Here is a 22,062-nt window from a genome sequence, read left to right as displayed (position 1 = left end):
ATTATAAACAAATGTCTACATATTAGCAAATTGCCAGACCGGACCGGATTAAGCATACATTTTTTTTTTTTTTTTTACTAAATTGTAGAGAAGTATATTAGTTTATTGCAAATAATAAAAGTAAACAGATTTGAATGAGTCAGCATGGTACAACGTTGTTGACCAGCCTGGTTCTGTTGTTGGTATTCTTGCAAAAGAGACAGCATGGAGATTGCCCGCATCCATCCCCAAGTGAAAGTGATGCTATGAAACGTACTGGATTCGAATTTGGCACACTCACATCGTCAGCCACTTAACTGCCGTCAACTTCCAATCGCAAATAATAAAATATAATAATAGAAAACTAAAATTGGCTAATCAGAATCAAACTTTCAGTTATCCTATTTAGGTCTAACTTTGAAAATTGGCCAATATAATTTTATTTATTGGATAAATGAAATAATGAATTCCATCATAAAATTTTGCGTAGGAAATAATATAAATTAGAAAAATATTTAAGCAGGAATCAGACATAAAAACATTCTGGTTCCAATGATTTAGAGATGGATACATTTCTTTTTACCTCGGGTGAAACCAAATGAATCTTGAGTTCATTTTAATGCAACATAATCTATAAATGCTTCTATTTTCTATTATGATTTAAATTATTATAAAACAAACGTCTTGTCTTTAATATGGCACATACATGCACTTAAGAACACAATCCATGTGTGTGTGTATATATATATATATATATATATATATATATATATATATATATACTAGCATGGGTACCCGGCGTTGTCCGGGTGTTTGGAGGTGTGTGTTGAGTAAAAAAAGAAAGAAAAAAATGTGGTAGTAGGAAGGCAAGCTCGAACCCGTACCGCAAAGGAGGAAAAGAATGGGAAAAAATACTGATGTCTTTGCTGTTACGACTACTGCCAAACCGGAAGTGACGTAGGTTTAAATTAAGGCTAGACAATCAAAAAGAGGGAATGACTTTCGAAAATATCGGTGAAAAAAGCGACCCCTCCTTGTAAAAAAGTACCCCCAGTTGAGGGTGAAGAAATTAATGTTTTTAGCCAATTTTTCTGTATTTGTCATCTGAATGGTTGAGCTTCAAAACGATACTGATCTTGTGAAAATCCGTCGCCTCTGTCGAAAGTTTTAGGCAGACATGCAAACATACATACATTTATATATTGGTAGCTCAAATTTTCGACCCCAACCGATTAAAAAGCTTGCCCTATCTCTGAATACTCTTTACGTAAAATTTCAAATGTTTAGACCAGAAATTGTCTGAGTAATTTGGTAGAGACCGCAGAGGTCAATTTTTTTTTTTAACTTTGACCCCTATTATGACTCCTTAACATTTATTGTTTTGGGCTCAAATGAAGTTAATAAGTTAGATCCATGTCCAAGGAACCTATATCTAAAATTTCAATTGTTTATACCCAAAATTGTCGGAGGAGTTTGGTAGAGTTCTCAAAGGTCAAATCGTTGAACTTTGGCCCCTTAACAGCCAAATTTCTGGCTGAAAACGGATTACAAAGATTTTCCCAAATCTCCATACCCTGTATATCAACTTTTGAGTCTGTAGACTGAAAATTAACAGAGCTATTGTGTTGGGAAATGTAGACACACAGACACTTTCACTTATATATATATATATATATATGAGAAAGAAAATTAAAACTGTAAGTTGAAATTTACAATCAAAATTTGTTGTTCTACTGAATACTCCAAAAAACAATTTACAAAGTCCTTATTCCGCGGAGTTTCAAAGAATGTTATTCTTGCTATTCTTCTCATGAGAGGACAGAAAGAAATCCGCAAACTCCTGCGGAATAAGGACTTTGTAAATCGTTTTTTGAAGTATTCAGTCGAACAATAAATTTTGATTGTAAAGATCAACTTAGTTTTAATTTTCTTTCTCTTATAATAAGCTCTACTCTCTATTGCATATTGAGCATTTTTATTCGGTTAGGATTAAATTATCTATATATAAATACTGGTATTTATATTAGATTGAAGTTTACTATTGCGTATATCAGGTAAACACTACATCCCTTTTGATTTCATTACTTTTACTATGTTTTCCCCAAAACAAGGCAACAAAAAATTAGAGCATCATCTTGTGTATTTTTGAATTGGCATCATCTTGTGTATTTTTGAATTGGCATCATCTTGTGTATTTTTGAATTGGCATCATCTTGTGTATTTTTGAATTGGCATCATCTTGTGTATTTTTGAATACAATAATAAAATTACAATAACTGTTAAATTTTAAATTCCTGGCTTAAGTATGGAATGTAGATTTATTAAAATTTTTTTTTTTTTTTTTTTTAGATTAAAGCTTAAGTATGGAATGTAGATTTATTAAAAATTTTTTTTTTTTTTTAGATTAAAGATTAAGTATGGAATGTAGATTTATTAAAAATTTTTTTTTTTTTTTAGATTAAAGCTTAAGTATGGAATGTAGATTTATTAAAAATTTTTTTTTTTTTTTAGATTAAAGATTAAGTATGGAATGTAGATTTATTAAAAAATTTTTTTTTTAGATTAAAGATTAAAAGGTTATCTTTTAACAATTCCTTCTCAGGAAATAAAGCATTAAGTAAAATCAATTAGAAAATCGTAGATAAAAACAAAAGATACAAAACTTTCCGCGATTGAATAGAATATAGCTGAGGCATATAAATTTAATTGAAGATTTGAAGGTGTCATCCAGTACTTTGAAAATAAATAATTTTTACTGTAAAAAATTTAATTCGGTTAGAAACACACCGAGAACTAAGGTAATTTAAAGATAGCTAATTAGTTGAAATATAAATATAAAAAAATAGGACTATGAAAACAGAGCGATTCATAAATTCCATGGCAATTGGAAAATGATTAAACAAAATAAACATGAGGAGAGATTAGATTCAACTGCTTGATATCGTAAATAACAAAACCGAAATCTATTCAGATATGTATTAATCAATGCTTTTTTTTTAACCGTCCGAAGAGATGCCATTCTGGAATATTTTTCAATAACAAAGTTTGAAAATGATCGAATGGTGTTGAAACAATTGTAACATTCATGAAAAATACACAAGATGATGCTCTAATTTTTTTTTTTTGTTGCCTTGCTTTTGGGAAAACTTTATATGAATGCTCGATTATAGAAACTCTTGTGGCACAGTGGATAGAGACGTTGAATCTCTACAGTTCCAGGTGAGCATTGTCTGAAAATAGTGGTTTCAATCCTACCCCAAGCCAGGCAGAGGATTAGTGTGCCAAAACGTGGTGAGACGACAACTATGGAAGGGAATAATTACTGATGATACAGTTAATAGATTCCGCATTCCTCTCCCGCCACAATTAACCACCTGACGAAGGTCAGAGGAATAGTTGGCCCAACGTTGTGAAACGACTATAAAAGATTAGGATAACAGTCTGCAAATAAATAAAATATACAAACTACTCATCTGAAAGAATTTGAATAATTAAATAATACGGGGCCTAATATTTGAGTTAATTTCCTTTGACTTAAATTATTATTGGTATACTAGCCTCGGTGCCTGGCGTTGCCCGGGGTGTTTGGTATATGTGTGTGTGTGTGTGTGTGTGTGTGTGTGTGTTGAGTTAAAAAAAAAAAAAGTGACATCTTTGCCAAACCGGAAGTGATGAAGGTTTAAATTATGGCTAGACAATTGAGAAAAGGGGGATGACTTTCGAAAATATCGGCGAAAAAAGCGCCCCTCCCTATAGAAAAGTGCCCAGTTGAGGGTGAAGGAATTAATGTTTTGGGCCAATTTTTCGATATTTGGTGAGTCATCGGATTTTTATCTGTTTCTCCCCTGAATCATTCACATAACAGTTTCCTTGTGTTAAGAATAGTTAAGAATAAGTAGGTTTGAAAACACTTTTTAAAGATCATTGCAAATTAGTCTAATGGTTATTGTAATTGACTCGCTGTCTTTAGATTTTGGTTTCGATCTCAGTATTTTTTTTTTCTTACAACAAATGAACTGTTTAGAAAAAACATAATACTTGTATGCACATGCTCCAGTTTCTTTACTTCATTTTATTTTTAAAGGAAATTAATATTACATTTAATACTGAGCAATGCCAGGTACGGGGTACATCTGCTAGTGTGTGTGTATATATATATATATTAGTGGCCTGGCAAGGCCACAGAGGAGACAACAAAAAAAAGAAAAATCCCTAAGCAAAATTCATCCCAAAGCAGAAAAACTGAAGCTGGCCTGCTAGGACACTATATATACAAATGTAGGCAAATTTGGGCATATTTCATTGGTTTAAAAATATAAGAAATTTTTTTACCAATTGTCATAAAATTTTAACTATGGAATAGTATTATAATCTTCAAAAGCCTACAAATTTTCATGTAGTTTCATCCCATAGAGGTCCTGGATATGACCTTAAACTATATCCAATGGTGAGGCCCCAGCTTGCGGGCTTTTGGGAGTGTGTAGCCACCCTTTAATTACCATTGCTTCCAGGTCCACTCTGACCCGGAGTGGTAGTACCTGTTAGGGTCCCAACTATGGGTTAAATAGAAACCGACTTGAAAACAACAAATATATTCTATTAAAAAAATTTTCTTCAAAATCTTTGGATTCGGCATTAAATAACCTGAAAAGGGTTGATATGCCGTAAAACAAAAACAACCAACCAACCATCATCCCGTAGAACCAAACATATGAGCATTTCAAAATTCAATTTGGCTACCAGTCCTTTTTTGGCAATTTTATAAGTTCCAAATCTCAGCAACTATCGATCAGAATTTAACAAATGAAGGCTCATTGGAAAGCTAATGACCTGAATTGTGCACTGAGCTATATGACATTTGTCCTTAAGGTCGCACATTAAGAGGATCATCCAGAGCCTATTTTTGGCACTTTTTGCAGCCATTAAATAAATCATTTGTTTTCCTAGTTTTGCATATAAATTACAAAATATCTGACATTTTCCCAAAGCCACTGGCCTTGATGGAGGGGAGACTAAAACTTGCTGCTATGGTTTCCAGCGATCTGAAGTAACAGCAAGGGGAGACTTGATTCCAAATATTTCTCATATGTTATATCTCCCCTCTCTGGGCTCCATGTCCTCGAGTGGCCTATGGGCCTTGATAAGTGGTGATTCCTTTTGCAAATAGAAATAAAAACAAAGTAAATTTCACAGTGTATAAGGATTATTTGACACTCGAGATATTCATGATATATAACATATGAGAAATATTTGGAATCAAGTCTCCCCTTGCTGTTATATCAGATCATTTGAAACCATAGCAGCAAGTTTTAGTCTCCCCTCCATCTGGGCCAGAGGTTTTAGGGAAACACACATGAAGAATACAGGTCCCAGCAAAATTCATTCCCCAAACAGAACAGTTTTGCTCCAATTTTATGTCCCTTTCTGAACATTGAATTCGTTTGGGGCAAACACATATATATATATATAAATTTAAATTCAACATTATGAAGACTACGTTTGTTGTAATACTGGTCAGAAATGAAATTAATGAATCTTATTTGTTTTTTCTTAAATAATATTTAATTAAAATATTCGTTATTAATGGCATTCGAAACAAGACATTAATTTTCTTTTTTACACTATTAGTCTACAAAATAAATGATATTTTCTTTCAGGTAATATTAAAAGATCAAACACAAATCATTCAAGACAAGCTGTACAGTCCCGGCGTAGTTCGGGATGCAGTGTAAAATTCACTTCAGTTTCCAATTAGCATAGCTTGCATATTTGTTAAGCTTAAGGTAGACAACTTCCATTATATTCTTCAATTTAAAACCTAATTTATCCCCTTTGCTTGATTTTCATTTGGAGGAGAGGGGCATAATTTTAAAAAAAGTGCTTCATATTAGCAGTTGTCTGGGTCGAACCAAGTAAATTTTTTTTTACAAACATTGAAGATTAATCACAGTAATTCAGTGACAAGGAGCTTGACTCGTACACATTATAATGGAGGTATGTTCGCAAAATGGTGGTATACAGGGAAAATATTGATGCCACACAAAACTGACAGGTCTGTAAGACTAGACTATGAGAAAAAAAAAAACATTGTGAAGTTTTCTTTTTAATAATAAATGCTGCTGCCGTAGTCGTCATCCTAAGTTTAGTGTCCATGTTACGTGCTAGCATGCATTGCACAGATTAAAGATACTGATTTCCAAACTAGCTGATCTCTGGCCAGGTCTTTATTTATACCTTTTTCTCTCAAATCCATTTGTATCATTTCCTCCCACATTTTCCTTGGCTTTTCTCTATGAACTGGACCTGCTGCCTCAACTGATTTACATCTGTTATCTCAAAAATTCTCACCCATTCTTTCAACACAGCCATACCATCAAAGTCTATTGTTCTGCATACATTTCTATATATAATCTTCCTCTGGCATCACCAGGATCAAACCTGTCTTTAAAACTCGCGTTACACATCCATCGTATCATTCTCAAATCTAATATATAAAAGGTTATATGTCTGTCTGTCTCTCCATATTCAAACTATCTCCTTCAAAACTATAAGTCGCAGAGCGGGGCTAGGGGCCTCAAATGATTGGATTTTTTTTTACCGACTATTCTTTTATGGGTCTTTAGTCGGTTAAAATACTTTGTAAGAGGTTAAAAAAAAATGGGTCAAAATTGAAAAAATCGTTAAACGTTTTGTGCATTCATCTTAGTTTATTTTTTTATTTTTTAATCAGTTTGTATTCGTGTCATGTTGGTACAGTGGTAACGTCACCAGTTTTGAATGTTACAGTTTTGGGTTCGATTCTAGCTGATGGCACCTAAATACTTTTTTTTTTTTTTTTTTTTTTTACTTTTTAAAATCACGACTCTATAATAATACACACGAAATCTGGACAAATTAAAATATATTTAAGCTTATTTTACAACCGGGCAAAGACCCCCCCCCTCCCTCGCTGGTCTGTTGTTATGCTCACAAAATCCTGGCATACAAGGAAAATACTTATGCCACACAAAACTGACAGGACTATGAAAAAAATTTTTTTTTCCTTTTTAATAATGAATGTTAAATACTAAGGATACCAATAGCTGAATCTGTCTTTAAATTCGTAATATTAGTACAAGATGATTCCAGCAGAATGCTCAATTAAATTTTTCTTTTCATAATCATAGCGTAATATTTAAATATATGTATTACAGGCGATCAAAACAATATTGGAACCGTTAGTTTCAAATCCAATAAGGGAAAAAACATTCAAACAGCACGTGATCGCTCTTTCCTCAGCCTCTGTTGTATTGAATGTTTTTATTTATTTGCTTCCTCATGAAAGCAAATTAGACACAAGGTCGTTTTTAATAAGGGAGGGGGGAGTAGACCCCCCCCCCCCCAAAAAAAAGGGGGAACTCTAACAGTTTCCAAATAAATAGTAATTGTCTCAGTATGAAGGGTTTCCCCTACATTGACCAAGGACCAATTACAGAACAAATATTACCCGGCCGGAAGGTCAGGCAGTTATGTTTAAAAATGTCTAAAGTTTTCATGAAGGGCTTCCACTTTCTTTTCACCCTCTTTGCATAAAACTATTACGATATTATCTCATTGATTACTGTACACGCAATAACCCTCATCCCCGAGTGGCCTCCAGGCCTTGATAAGTGGTGACTTCCTTGTATAAAAAAAAATAGAGAAATAATATTACATAACCTTATGCCTGTGTGAAATATTAATAAACATTCTCATTTTTTTTTTTTTTTTAAGGTTTTAGAGAGGAAAATTATATACAGGCACAGCTTCCCATTTGAAAATTCAATTTTTTATTTCAGATTCGCATTAAATTTGATTCATATTTAATATAAGACACCAATTAAGCAAGATCCCCTGCATTTAAATTTCTTATCAATATAAAGCCCCTTAAGTTTAAGTCTTAATAAATTTTAGACATAAATTGATTACAATCTAATGTAAAGGTGATATAAAAGTCGTGTAAAACTGTTCTGTCAGGGGAATTAATTTTATCTGTCCTGGGACGAGTACTCTTCTAGTATATAGAGGGACCGACTTTATTTTCACCAATTTGCGACCGATTTTTAAATTGCAAGTGAAAAGAGAAATTGATTTCTTTTTACTTTTATTTATGATGTCATTTAAAAGATAAAGTAAATTTGTATCAAAATTACCAAAAAATATTAATGTTCATGAATTGCAACGAGACAGATTCTGTTTTTATAAACAGTAAGTTATTTTATTATTCTAAATTAACGTTTCATTTATTTCAAGTGACGAACTTTATGAATTTATCTACATATATCTACATATTAGTTTCCTTGTTTGTACGGCATAATCACGTTGACACACCGGTTCTCGTCAGATCACCGAAGTTAAGCAACGTTGAGCCTGACTAGTACCAGATGGGTGACCACTTGGGAATTCTAGGCGCTGTATGTGCTTTCCGCTTATCTCGGCATTGTTTCCAGTCGTCCTGAACCCCCACTTGACACTGGTATACAACAATGTCGAATCAGGAGAGGTGTGGTTGGAGATTGCGCAACTCTTGCCACAAAAATTTCACGTGCAGGCACCCTTACTGTGGGTATCCATAGTCTGTCAAGACTGAAGGAAGCCTTTTAGTTTCCTTGTTTGTGTGTGTGGAACGGTCTTTATCAAACTATGCTGAAACTTAATATATGAAGTATTTGAACATGTGGAACAAATTCAATTTGATTTTTAGCTAGAAAAATAGCTGGTAAATGGTCAAAATTAAAAAAATTGAAACTTGGTAGACCTAAGTCGACTTAATGCGTATCATCTACACATGCACAAATATACATTTATGCGTTTAACTGCGTTAATTTTTAAAGTTTTGATATTTATATGTCCTTAGGTCATATGGTAGTTAATACTGCTACTGAATGTCTTGGTTTCGATTCTAGCTGATGGCACCCAAGTCTTATATATATATATATATATATTAGTGATGGGGCGATTCCAATTTTTACCAATTCCGATTCTTTATAAATCTCTAAATATTTAACTAGAAAGTTGTTATTTTCCCCAATTTCATTAAAAAAAAAAAAAAAAAAAACATGCTTAACATGCAGATATTTTCCGAAACATCAAAATACATTTGTGAAAGATGATCTATAGATTTTAGCTTTACTGGTATTTTAAAATCAATAAATATTTGTTATTTAATCATTATTACCAGCAATGGAAGATTTTGCTTTAAACAAAATCAAATAAAAAAAAAAAAAAGACAATTAAAAGAATCGTTTTGGCATCGGAAAATAGGCATCAATTTTTCCGATACCGATTCCGATACTCCCAAATTTGTCGATTTTTTTTTTTTTCCGATTCTGATTAATCGTCCCAATACTAATATATATTAAAACTTTTGAAATCACTACTATATAAATTAAAATATCATATTTAAGTGTATTTCATGATTGGGCAATGCTGGGTGGTCTGCTAGTATGTATTTGTAACCTACGAAAATATATGGCAATTAAGTCAAAATCCAGCGTAATTACCATATATTTTCATAACTAACTGACTAGCTCTACTCACATATTGAGCACTGCTTAAGTAAATACTAAAAATCTACACATAAAATATATCTCTTTATAATATGTGAATAAATATAATAATAATATATAATATGGCATAATAACGTTGTCACACTGGTTCTCGTTAGATCACAAAAGTGTTTTTGATTCCCGGCAGTACCAGATGGGCGACCATTTAGGAATACTAAATGTTGTAAGTCATCTCGCCCCCGATTGGGATATACGTGCAACTGGAGACCACCTGCAAATTTGATATTTCCTAAAAACTTTCTCACACACATATGATAATTACGGAAATCAGCATCCAACATAATGGAAAATTTAATCAAGGAAAGGAACAAACAAAATTTTCTGTATATATTCATTAGCATTTCATCTTTTTTATTTTCAAAACTTTCTCAAGCTGACTGATTCGAAGAAAAACAGAAATCTATATTTGAAAATACATGGTGCATCTATGACGTGAAAGCCTGTTTTTTTTTTTTCTTTTTGTTGAACGAACATTGATCAAGAGGTTTCCATCAATTTGCTAGTTTGATACCTCATTGTAAATAGCTTCCTGTTCCAGAAGGTTCTTTCCAAGGACTGCAAGGTTGTGGAATTCTCTTCCTGCTCAGTTTTCCTTCTACCTACAGCCTTTGTCTTTTCAAAATCTAGGCCAATTAGGCATCTCCTGTGTTTGCAATAATCATCTTTCGTTCTTATTAGCTCCTTACATCAAGTGGTTTCATGCCTTGTCTGGAGTGATTTCCATAAAAAAAACAAAAAAAAAAAATTATATGATGCCTTTACTTTTGAATATCGACTTATTTTAGTCAACAAATTAGTCATCTTCAGACAGTCTTGAAATAAAGATGAAACGTTGATGAAGCTGTTAAACATTTTGTTTTTTTTTCTTTTTCCATATTTTTTTTTAATCTAACGAGTCTTTACAAAGATGAAATTCTGTGTAGCTTAATTGCCATATAATAATAGACTCTCCCGTCAAATCCTGACATATGCGGTCCAGGCAACTATGTTGTCCAAAATCCACACAAATAATTTGTTATAGTGGAGAAGGCATTGTGTAAAACCGTGCACATTGTTTTTGGAACAACTGCTAATCTCAATCGGTGCAAATAATTGTCACAAGACATAGCAGATAAATCTGATTGTTACTTCAGAGTTTTCCTTCTTTTAGATACACTAGCGAGGGGTACCCGGTGTTGCCCGCGTGCTTGGAGGTGTGTTGGGGGGGGGGGGTAAAAAAAAAGTAAGTATGAGGATCGAACCCGAACCGTTGAAGCAAAGTTGTGGAAAAAAAACAAAAAAAAATGTGCGACGTTAACCATTGTCCCACCGCGACATGCTTATGAAAAGACGTTTGAATTTATTTAATTACTTGGATTTAGCAGGGGCTCGTTTTAATGAGTTAATGAGGTCAAGTTTGACTGCGGGATAGTATTCATTTACTGCTGAACGCTTTTTTTTTCCCCCCAAGATGTTATAGGAAAAAAACTAACCCACATGCGGCGAGCGACAAATATTGAATATTTATCTTCCCAAAATCGAGCAAATTAAATAGACAGGCAAGCTTCGTTGTTAACTGTGAGATATTACGATTTATCTGATATAAAAAGTTTTAAAAAGTTGTGAAGCGAACGAAAGCTTCTCTGAAAGAAGTCTTTTGTAGACACACAGAAAAAGCGAACATACATACATTTTAGCTTTTATATTTATAGATTATAGAAGATGTCTTAATGAAGACATGAGGGTGCATACCTCCCAGTGGTTTAAAGCGTGCCCCCAGATACTAACCTGGAAATTTTTACATAACAACGCAAAACATGCAGTATCTAGTATTTCCAAATGGTCACCTATCTGGCACTGGCCAGGCTCATCATTGCTTAACTTCAGTGATCTAATGTGTGTCAACGTCACTATACCATATAATTATTAGGGCTATGACAACAGCATATTCTTTTCATTGTTTTGACTCTCGAGTGTGTATCCGTTGATATCTTATATGCTTTTATAGTGATGTGGTTCTCGGTTGATTAACTGTGTCGAATATATACTCGAGAGTCAAAACAATGAAAAGAATATGCTGTTGTCCTAGCCTTGAAGGTTAAATAATGTACAAAGAAAATAACAGGTAAACTTTACTGGATATAACTAAATTTTCTATTTGATAAAAATTACAGGGGGGGGGGAAGAAATGATATGAGACTGATACAAAGGATGTGTCATGCGAGTAATAAAGATAACAGTAGAACCCCGGGATACGGTGGCCTTAGGATACGTTTTTATTTATTTTTTTTTTTTTTTCAGCTTACAATGTAGATTACAATGTTTTTTTCCAGCTCCTGGTTACATTATTTGCCCCGCCTTACAGTGTTATTTATATTGTTATTTGATTATATGCATGTGTATTATATACTCTACTGCATTTTGTTACTAATTTTTAATGCCGTATCCAGCAATTAGGGATTTTTTTTTTTTTAAATATTTCAGGCTTATAAAAAAAAAAAAAAACATTGCAAGAAAGATTGTAGTAGAGCTCCAAAGATGCCTTATGTTTTTCTTAAGCTCAATCATCTTGAGAAAGTTTTTAAATAAAGACGAACCAATTTTCAGTTTTTTATTTTCCACAGACATTTTAGCCCGTTAAAAATAAGCAAAAGTTATAGCTTGTTCATTCAGAATGAGTGCTTTTTGCCAAATTAATGGTTGAATATGGTTAAATTTGTGACCATTTTTGCACGAAATACTAATCTCTATTAATCCATAGAATGGACACCATATTACTTGGTTTGCTACACATTATCATACAAAGTTCCGGTACTTGTACAGTTTAATCAAGACATTAAAAAAATGAAAATATTGAAAAAAAAAGTTATATTGTATGTGTCCGCTTTGGACTGAAGTTCTCAAAAAAAATTTTCACTTAATTTGATCGAGTAGTTTTTTACAGTGGAAAAACACGTTTTTATTACAGTGTGCTTAAGGTAGCCATGTTTGGATTTTTAGAACACGCCACGGGGAGATAATTCAATTTAAAGCGCCAACACCCCCTCCCCATGTTAAATCATAGCTTTTCTTCTGAAAAATCGAAACATGGCTACCTTTTGATTAGTATCATAACATTTTATTTTCACTGAAAAAAAAAAAAAAAACTACTTGATCAAATTAAGTGAAATTTTTTTTTTGGAGAACTTCATTCCATAACGGATACGTACAATATAACTTTTTTCCTGTATTTTCATTTTTTAATGTCTTGATTAAACTGTACAAGTACCAAAATTTCAGCCAAGTCGGCCCAGTAGTTTCTGAGAAAAAGAAACGGACAGACAGACTGCTTAAGTTTTGACATTGTACAGATTCATCAACATTTCATCTTTATTTCAAGACTTTCTCAAGATGACCAATTTGTAGACTAAGATAATTCGATATTCAAAAATAAATGCATCATATAGTTTATGAAAATACAGGTAAACTTTGCTGGATATAACCAAATCTATCTGATTAGAATGGCATTAAGGAAAGGGGGGGGTATGTACATACATAAATTTGTGTCTGAAATGCAGATATACGCGCATATTGCATTACATTTACGTATGCGTATATATTGCATGTGTTTGCATTTGGCTGCAGGCATGTATGTTTGTGCACAAATGTTTGGTTGTGTGTGTGTGTGTATGACTACCAGTGCGTTTGCATTTGAACATACATGCGCGTTGTGTGAATATGTGTATATCAATGTGATTGTGTTTATTGTGCTATGTATGCATATGTTCGTATGCATTTTACAGATAAAAGCCACTTAGAAATAATGGCAGGGTATTTATGTTTTAGGGAATATAAATAATTATGTGAAAGGTTAAAAATGTTAAAAATTGGATTTTATTCCCCCCACCTGAAGAAACGAGAGAGAAAAGGGTGGAGATACGAGGAGAAATAGAGAATAAAGTGGGGTAGAGAGAGAGAGAGAGAGAGAGAGAGAGAGAGAGAGAGAGAGAAGAGTGCGAAGAAAAAATATGTATGTAAAGAAGAAAATAGAGAGTGAGAGAAAGAGCGGGAGAAGGAGGAATAGGAGGAGGAGAAACAAAATGGAAAAAGAGGGGGCAAAAATAAGGGGAAAAAGAAGAAATTTCGAAAAAGGGACTGCGTGCATGTATTAGGTAAAAGAAGAAATCTTGATCAAGAATGAGAATAGTTTGCTTTTTTTTCTTCTCTTTTTGAAAGGGTGGGTTAAAAAGAAAAAAAAAAAAGGAAAGCTGAACCCCAATGACAGGTTAGTATTCAAGACAAGAAAGCTGAAAACAGGAAGAATTATGGGAACATTCTGGATGAAGGAGATGTGGAGCCAAGGACAAGTAGAAAAAAAAAAAAGAAGAAACCTTTTGTCATGACTGTACCCATGTTTTAGAATGGCCTTCAGAATGAATAATGCAAATGAGAATTGATAAAAAGGGGTTGCGGACAAGAGAGCACATAAATCATGTCTCGCAGAGGACATGAAGCACCTACAACACCACTCATTCACGCACGCACACATATATATGACCATACATATGCCAATGCATACACTTGAAAACACAATAATAACAGACATGCATATATAATTTAAAAAAAAAAACAGCCCCCATAAACTTTTAAAAATTTACCTGAAAAGTCAAACTGAAGCAGAGAAAAGATCTATCTTAAAGTAGAAAACACAAGGGTTTTATATATATATATATAAAATGTATGCGTATACAAATGTCCATTTCAGTTTAGATTAAATAAAACTCTAACCACGGATATCAAACAATCATCTTGCAAACACTGATAGCTCTATCTTAATAAATATCAAGTTGTATATATAGGTGTGTGTGTATAATATATATATATATATATATATATATATATATATATATATATACACACACAGAGTAAGAACCCCGGGGTACGGTTTTTTTTCAGGTTATGATGCGGAATATGAGGTTCCCGTCCCCTGGTAACGGTATTTTCCCCGCCTTACGGTGTTATAATTTTTTTTTGATTATATACATGTGTATTATATACTGCATTTTTTTTGTTTTTTTTTACTAATTTTTAATGCTGTATCTCGGGGTTCTACTATATATATATATATATATATATATATATATATATATATATATTCATGCATACACACATAATCTTAGAAGATATTTTACGTATCGATTTTCAATATTTACTACAACAGCGTTCAAGACGTGAGTAGAACTAGGTTGTAAGTTATGAAAATAACTATGACAATAAAGCTACACGGAAATTTCTGTGTTTCATCCATGTAGAAACTTGTCAAAAATTCTGTGTAGTTTAATTGCTATACATATATATATATATATATATATATATATATATATATATATATATATATATATTACTTTGAAGATTTAAATCATTTTAAAATCGTGTTCCAAATAAACAATATACACAAACGTATTAAAGTTGTTTACAATTGTTTCAAGGCAATTCTTATTTCAAGTCATAAAATGAAACTCTTAAAAATAGAATTTTCCCAAATACCCAGAACAACTGACAATAAACAAAACAATCAAAACAGTTCAATTTCCATAGAAAACAAAATAAAATAAAAAAGCAAAAACTGATTCATTGTCAAACACCTCGTTAAGTGATTTACTTCCACATCGCAATGCATATTCTTATAAACAACTTCAATACCTTTGTGTAAATATTTTGTTTTGGAATATGATTTAAATAAAATCACACATACACAATTATACATATATCATTTCAGTAATAAGAGGAGTTACCGACCTCGTGAAAATTAATTTAAAAAAATACCTAGCGAATATACTCAGTAAACTGAGTGCAAGAGAGATACAAACAACTGTGTTTAAAAGGACCGTTAGTATCCTAAAACGATTTCTTGGTTGGATTCTCTGAAGTAACAAGTCAATTCCTGACATCTGGTATGATGCTCATCTCCAGCATAAATTTAAAAAAAAAAAAAATACAAGATCTTCTTTCAGAGACAATGGACACCCTCTGCTGAATGGTGCCAGTTCAGAGAGGATCTCTAGTGAAGCATGAGTCGCAAAATCTCTAACAACACCTCTCTAGAACCAGCATTATTTAAGTACAGTGGAAAGAAGTACCAGAAAATTGTCAACAATGTCAGGATAAATAAAGATCAATCTTATTTGGGAATTTTCTTTTCTAATAGACAACCTGCACAATCAAACCTTGAGAGTACAGTTTCCCCAACTATGTAATAAATAGTTGGACCTAATGTCTATAGATTCATCTATATATATAAAAGCGAAAATGTATGTATGTATGTATGTACGCTTTTCCTCGATGTCCACAAAAGGCTTCTTTCAGAGAAGCGGTTGCTCGGTTCACAACTTAAAACTTTTTATATCATCTATAAATTGTAATATCTCACACTTAACCACGGAGCTCGCTTGTCTATTTAATTTTATTGACTTTCAAACGTTAATTATTCGACGTTTTCCGCATCGGCACGCGTTACATTCGTTTTTCGGTATAAAAAAAAGCGAAACTCGACTCTAATCACAGGCCGAAAGCCAGTTGTCTCAAGAGAGCTAAGTAACGTTTGTTCAATGTCGACTTCGTCATATCAGACTGTAGCTTTCATTTCGCTCCTCCTAATAAACAGGGAGCGGGTTTTTAAAAACAAACAAACCGATTTATTCACCTCATTCAAAACTGTCCCACACAAAATGCTAACTGCTGAATACCTATCGCCGTCACGTCAATCAAAAACGCGCACCTGTTTTTTTTTAAAACACTTTACTATTTTCCAACTGCGCGTTGAGAAGGCTTCGTTTTTTTTTCACGGGCACCTGTGTTTTTTTTTTCACATTTTCGGGGGTTTTTTCACATACCCCAAAAAACACCCGGACAACGCCGGGTACCCCTCGTTAGTACGTTTATAAAGATCATTTAGTGAAAGTGATACAGTAGCTGTAACCTCTATGCATATCTGAAATTAATAAGTTATTGCCAGCCAGTATCTGGTTGGTACAGATTACAACAAATGCCACAAGACTGTTGATTATAGTTGCAAATTTCGGTTTGTAAGACGATTAGGACCATGTTTTTTTTTCTTTTTTTTTTTTTTTTTCGTACAACATCTAGTATTCCCAAATAGTTACCCATCCAAGTACTGACCAGATTCAATGCCACTTAACTTCCATGATCTTATGGAAATCAGTGTGTCTACGATGATATAATCATTATATATATATATATATATATATATGTGTGTGTGTGCGTGTGTCTGTATACTAGAAGAAACCTGTCCTAGAACAGGTAAACAAAACAATTTGTCTCCACTTCTATATCTCATTACAAAGATTAACATCAGAATATAGTAAACCTTGTGTCTAGATCCCTTATTCTAATTTTGATCAAAATCCATTACAGTATTTTGATTCTAGAAAATGTTCAAACTTCAAGGCTTAAGCTTAAGGTATATTAAGACATTGACATTCAAGGAATTTTGCTTAATTGGTGTCTAATGACTATGAATTAAATTGAAAGCAAATCAGAAAAAAAAATTTGAATATTAAGCTCTCTTAAGGCTCTTCCAAATACTCCAAAGAAACTGAAATTTGGGGAATATTTATTAATTGATGCCTAATATTTATTATTAAAATTTAACAAATATCTGAGGTATGTCAATGTCCACAAGGAGCTCCCATCCCCCTTTTTAAACTCTTTGCATAAAACTAAACAAAACCAAATATAGATCACAATTCCCACCCTTATGCCTAGCAGCTGTGTTCCAAAATTAATGACCGGTTAAATAGTTTCAGAGTGAATTCTGGACACATAAATATATGAACATATATATCTCTAAAATTAGGTATGTGTATATATATAGCAGGTTGCACGGGATTGCCCAGTCGTAAAATATGTTTAAATATGATATTTTGATTAATGCAGTAAACAAAAAAAAAAAAAAAAAAAATGACTTATGCGCCAGCACTAAGAATCGAAATCAAAACGTTTAGCTTATGATTTACTTTTTTCCTTTGGCGTTAATGCCTGAGCTATGAAGACATGTTTGCTGCAAGGATAAAATTAAAACATGAACCAATAGCTATTACGTTATGCATTCATAATGCCGTCGTTTGACCTTCATCTGGCAAATTCCATTTTTTTTTTTAATTTTCACACTTTTGCACCGATTTTCCCCAGCTAAAACCCAAATATAAAGTTTTGCATGGGTTCGAATACCCTATATATTAAGTTTCATGTCTGTAGACCAAAAACTGACAGGAGTTTGCTAGGCAAAATGTTTTAAACAAATACAGGGTGACCCCCCCCCAAAAAAAAAAACAAGAGGACATTCAATTGTTTTTCTGAGCATTTTACAGTCAACAGAGAAAAAAGGCCAAAGACCCTAGTGTTTTGATGTGATGTTTTGAATATAATAAACTAGTTATGACCAAAGTTTCATTTCATTCAGACAAAACACTAAGAAACGGGGCCTGATTAGAGTTAGGGCCCGTTTTTATTTTTGAGTCACCCTGTATATATACACATACATAAATATATATACATATAGAAAGGTTTGTGTTTACTATAACCTTTTTACGCGCATATTACACAAGTATAAATCATGTAGAATATCTGCATGAATATAATTAAATGTAATAGTTAAATAAAGATGATCATCTCATAGGAAAACCGAAAAAAACTAGAGGAAAATTAATTAAAATGAATGTTTAAAAGAATATGCAAATTAGCTAGATCTTTTGCAGATGAATGCAATTCCATGAACCATATAGAACAAAGTTGTATTTTCTTATAAATAGTTGTATTTTCTTATAAATAGAATAAGAGTTTTTAATATGAATATCAAAACACAAAAAAAACTATATATATATATATATATATATATATATATATACACACATACACACATATATATTAGGCAGAATGGCATGAAAGAGCTGACAAACTGTACTTTATTCCCTTTTCTGTCATACTGTCCTTGAGAAAGGGTATTAAATTTACTTTATATTTGCATAAGAAACTTCTCTATAAAGAGGGACAACCAAAGTTCAACAGTCCAACCAGAATTTATGAATTTTGTCAAACGTGGACTTGTCAACAGCCCCCTTTTTTATCGTTCTTGCCCCACATCTACGTCCTGGTGAACTGAATATAGGAAAATGTGACTGAGGCGCTAATGTTCTTGTGGTTTGAGAACAATAGGTTTTGTGGTTTTTACAACTTTAGAAAAGGAGGGCAAAAAAAAGAACTGTTGCATAAATAACTAGCTCCACCTATCCGGTGTTGCTCGGGATAGAGAGTTAGTTTTTACAAGTTTCATTTGTTTGCACATTTTTAAATGCATACAGAAAAAGAAAAGAACATTTTAGTTATAAGGGAGACAACTCTTATAACATTCTTCAAGTAAAAGTCCAAAATAGTTAACACTCGAGGACTTGTAAATCAAAACAATATAAACAGATAATTTATATAAAATGTATAAGAATTAAATTCTCTACCAAACCCAGATAATTTAAACATATAGGAAGATTATTTTTAAATGGTAAAAAAAACAGATAATACACATTGACATTTTTAAAAATGTGGAAAGTTTGCAAGATTTTGTTAAATGCTAAAACCAGTCAGCTTCAGTAGAGAAGTTTATTCTAATGTATATAATTGTGTGTGCATGTTTTTTTTTGTTTTTGTTTTTCCAGTTTTTGAATGTTAACTCTTCTGTACTTTTACCTATGCTTCTATTTAAAATATAATTTAAAATGCAAGACGGTTTCAAAGGTTGTCACAACCGAGGTTGGTAGTGGGGACAAGATCTCTCTCTCTCTCAAAAAATGCTCTCATGGTGTGCATCTCAAATAGCCTCTGACAACCCAGTTCAGCTTCTGGCTTTCATATGTGGTTTAGCTACTAAGCCCGTGGAACTTTCTATGGACATTAAATAAACAATAGTATATTACAAAAACTTGAGCAATTATAAAATTGATTTCTTACTGTTAGGAAAAAGGGGCAAAGTCGGTCAACTGGTGCCTTAAAACCAGTTACTTCGAACAGGTGGGGCTTGTCAACTTTGGATGGTAGCTCACCTAGGAGAAGGTAACTGATTGAAAACCTCCACTGCCTTGTGGAATCACTCATCAGCGGAAAGGCTAAGGAAATAAACCCCAACAGAAAATTCAAAGACAGTCCCTAAGGCGACCTGACTTTATATTGTCCTCACCAGCAACTCCTATGGTGCAGTTAGAACCAAACTGTATCATCTCTGTCATTCCCTTGGATCCTCTGGCTTCGTGGAGAGAGAGGGAACTGCAACAGCTATCCTTCCATACCACTATGCCTAGGCTATGTAGCTCCACTAGGCAGTAACTGCCACTCCTTAGTTGAATGATACAACCATTCCTAATACTACAGATAAACATCAGAGCTACACCATCGTCTCCAGAGACGGACAAGTGTCGACAACGACGCCATGAGAGGAATGTCAGAGTAGCATTTTAAGAGAAGTGCTTTAAGAATGGACTTGGTATTTCCGCCACCTTTTTTGTGCCATTATTTTTCGAAACATTGAGCATTCTAAGGAAATTCAAAGGTGCCTAGCAAAATATTGAACAGAAGAACGAGGTAATTCGGTTTCTAGAAGGCAGGAAGAATGTAGTTTGTTATTAAGTCGAACCCAAATAGATGACCGTACATTGATAACATAGATGGCATCTAGAATGCACAATGCGACCATGCAGCCATTCTTGCAACACCATCGCAATTGAATTTTGGCGGGCATGGATTGACCGGAGACAAGCACGTACTTCATGGTGGTGGTTAAACTGGTTTTTCCATGATCATGTTTCTCCTGAGAAAATGATGTAAAACTGGACGGAAAACATGTAGGCAGATCTTCTGGTTACAAAATGTGATGAAATGTGATCTAATGATCAGCATGTTTAGAGCCTAACTTTCCTGTACTATCGCAATGATAGTTAGCGTTCTCGTTTCCCCTTTTCAATTTTAAGAATGTTCTTGCAAGTTTGTCCACAAATAAACGTCAACTACCAATTTGAATTTTCACATTTTTGTATGCGTGTGAGTCGCGAATGCTGACTGCAGACCAGGAGAGGAGGATCCAAAGAACACAAAGATGAGATGCTGCCAAAAGATCCCTAGCATCTCATAGTCAGGATCCACATAAGAAATGAGAAAGCGAAGAATAGATTCGGACAAGAAGTCGGACCATACGCATATCTGCTGACCACTGTGAAGAAGAGAAAAATTAAGTAGTATGTTCAGGTTTGGCAGTTGTTAGGTCTCGCAAAGACAATTCTGCAAGGAACTGTGCAGAGAGAAAGTAGGAAAGTCAGACAAAGGAAAAGGTGGGAGGACAACATCAGAGAGTGAATACAGCTCAGTGCTGAGTAACATACTCATTGATCCTCGGTGGTAACAATTACAATTGAAGACATCAATCAAAGCACCAATGCTTTGTGTGCTGTGTCTATGGTGATAAAAGAACAGTGGCTATCTCATAAAAATGGGCTCGATATAATTAAGAGTGCTCAGTTATATATACTGTCCTTTGGGGTAATTGCGCCAACTATCTAAAAGTGCTCTTTTGGCAACCACGCATATAAAGAGCACTTTTTTTTAGTTGGCGCAATTACCCAAAAGTACAGTGTGTATGTATGTATATATATATATATATATATAAAAATGAGGGGCGTTCAATAAGTAATGCCCCTGACCCACTTCCAGTTGTCTGATCTAGCTAAAATTTTGCATATGCAATGATTTCTATCTCTACGGGTTATATGGCAAATTACAGCTCTGAACTAATTGTGGTTTCTGTTTTAAAAGTGTTTGAACTGAGTCAGGTGTGAAATAGAGCCTGTTGAATGTTGAGCAGTGATCCGGTTTTTGTATTTGAAAGGACGCACACCACAGGAGACTTTTGATGAAATGAAAGAAACTTATGGGATAATACCCCATCATATGACTTTGTAAAATGCTGGCATCGTAAATTCAAACAGGGTCAGAAGTCTGTGGAAACAGCTCCCAGACCTGGTCGCCACCCTCTCTTCTGCCATTGATGAGGTATCTGCCTGTCAAGTTGAGACTGCCATTTTGGGAGATCGGCGCATTACTATTCGCCAAATAGCCCAAGATGTCAAGATTAGTACAGGGTCTGTGGAAACTATCATTTATGATTATTTGCATATGCATAAGTTGTCTGCCAGATGGATTCCCAGGTTGCTCACACCATTCCAGAAGCGAGAACGCGTCGAGTGCTCAAGGATGAATTTGGAGATGTGCAAAGAAGATGAGTCAAAGTTTTTCAAAAGACTGATTACACAGGATGAAACCTGAGTTCATCACTATGATCCAGAGACCAAAGCCCAGTCAATGCAGTGGAAGCACTTGGACTCACCACCTCCAAAGAAGGCAAGGGTGCAGCCCTCTGCTGGCAAGGTTATGCTTCTGGGACCAGTGATAACAGATTTCCTGGCAAAGAGTACCACAATTA

The 22,062-nt window shown here is 33.6% G+C and overlaps 1 protein-coding gene, 1 long non-coding RNA gene and 1 pseudogene across 17 annotated transcripts in view; 2 read left to right on the top strand and 1 right to left on the bottom strand.

The window, feature by feature from the left end:
- The window catches only part of LOC145283711 (vitamin D3 receptor-like), a 1,095,565-nt gene that overhangs the window by 42,969 nt on the left and 1,030,534 nt on the right, over positions 1 to 22,062 (bottom strand). The window lies entirely within an intron of this gene.
- LOC145283715 (uncharacterized) overlaps positions 1 to 22,062 on the top strand; it is a 214,982-nt gene that overhangs the window by 127,554 nt on the left and 65,366 nt on the right. The window lies entirely within an intron of this gene.
- LOC145284380 (5S ribosomal RNA) lies at positions 8,302 to 8,418 on the top strand (annotated as a pseudogene).

The sequence above is a fragment of the Euprymna scolopes genome, chromosome 8, assembly GCF_053919585.1.
Source record: "Euprymna scolopes isolate OS-2025 chromosome 8, ASM5391958v1, whole genome shotgun sequence".
NCBI classification, from domain to species: Eukaryota; Metazoa; Mollusca; class Cephalopoda; order Sepiida; family Sepiolidae; genus Euprymna; species Euprymna scolopes.
Note: the sequence above shows the minus strand (reverse complement) of the source record. Positions and strands in the feature narration are given on the sequence as shown.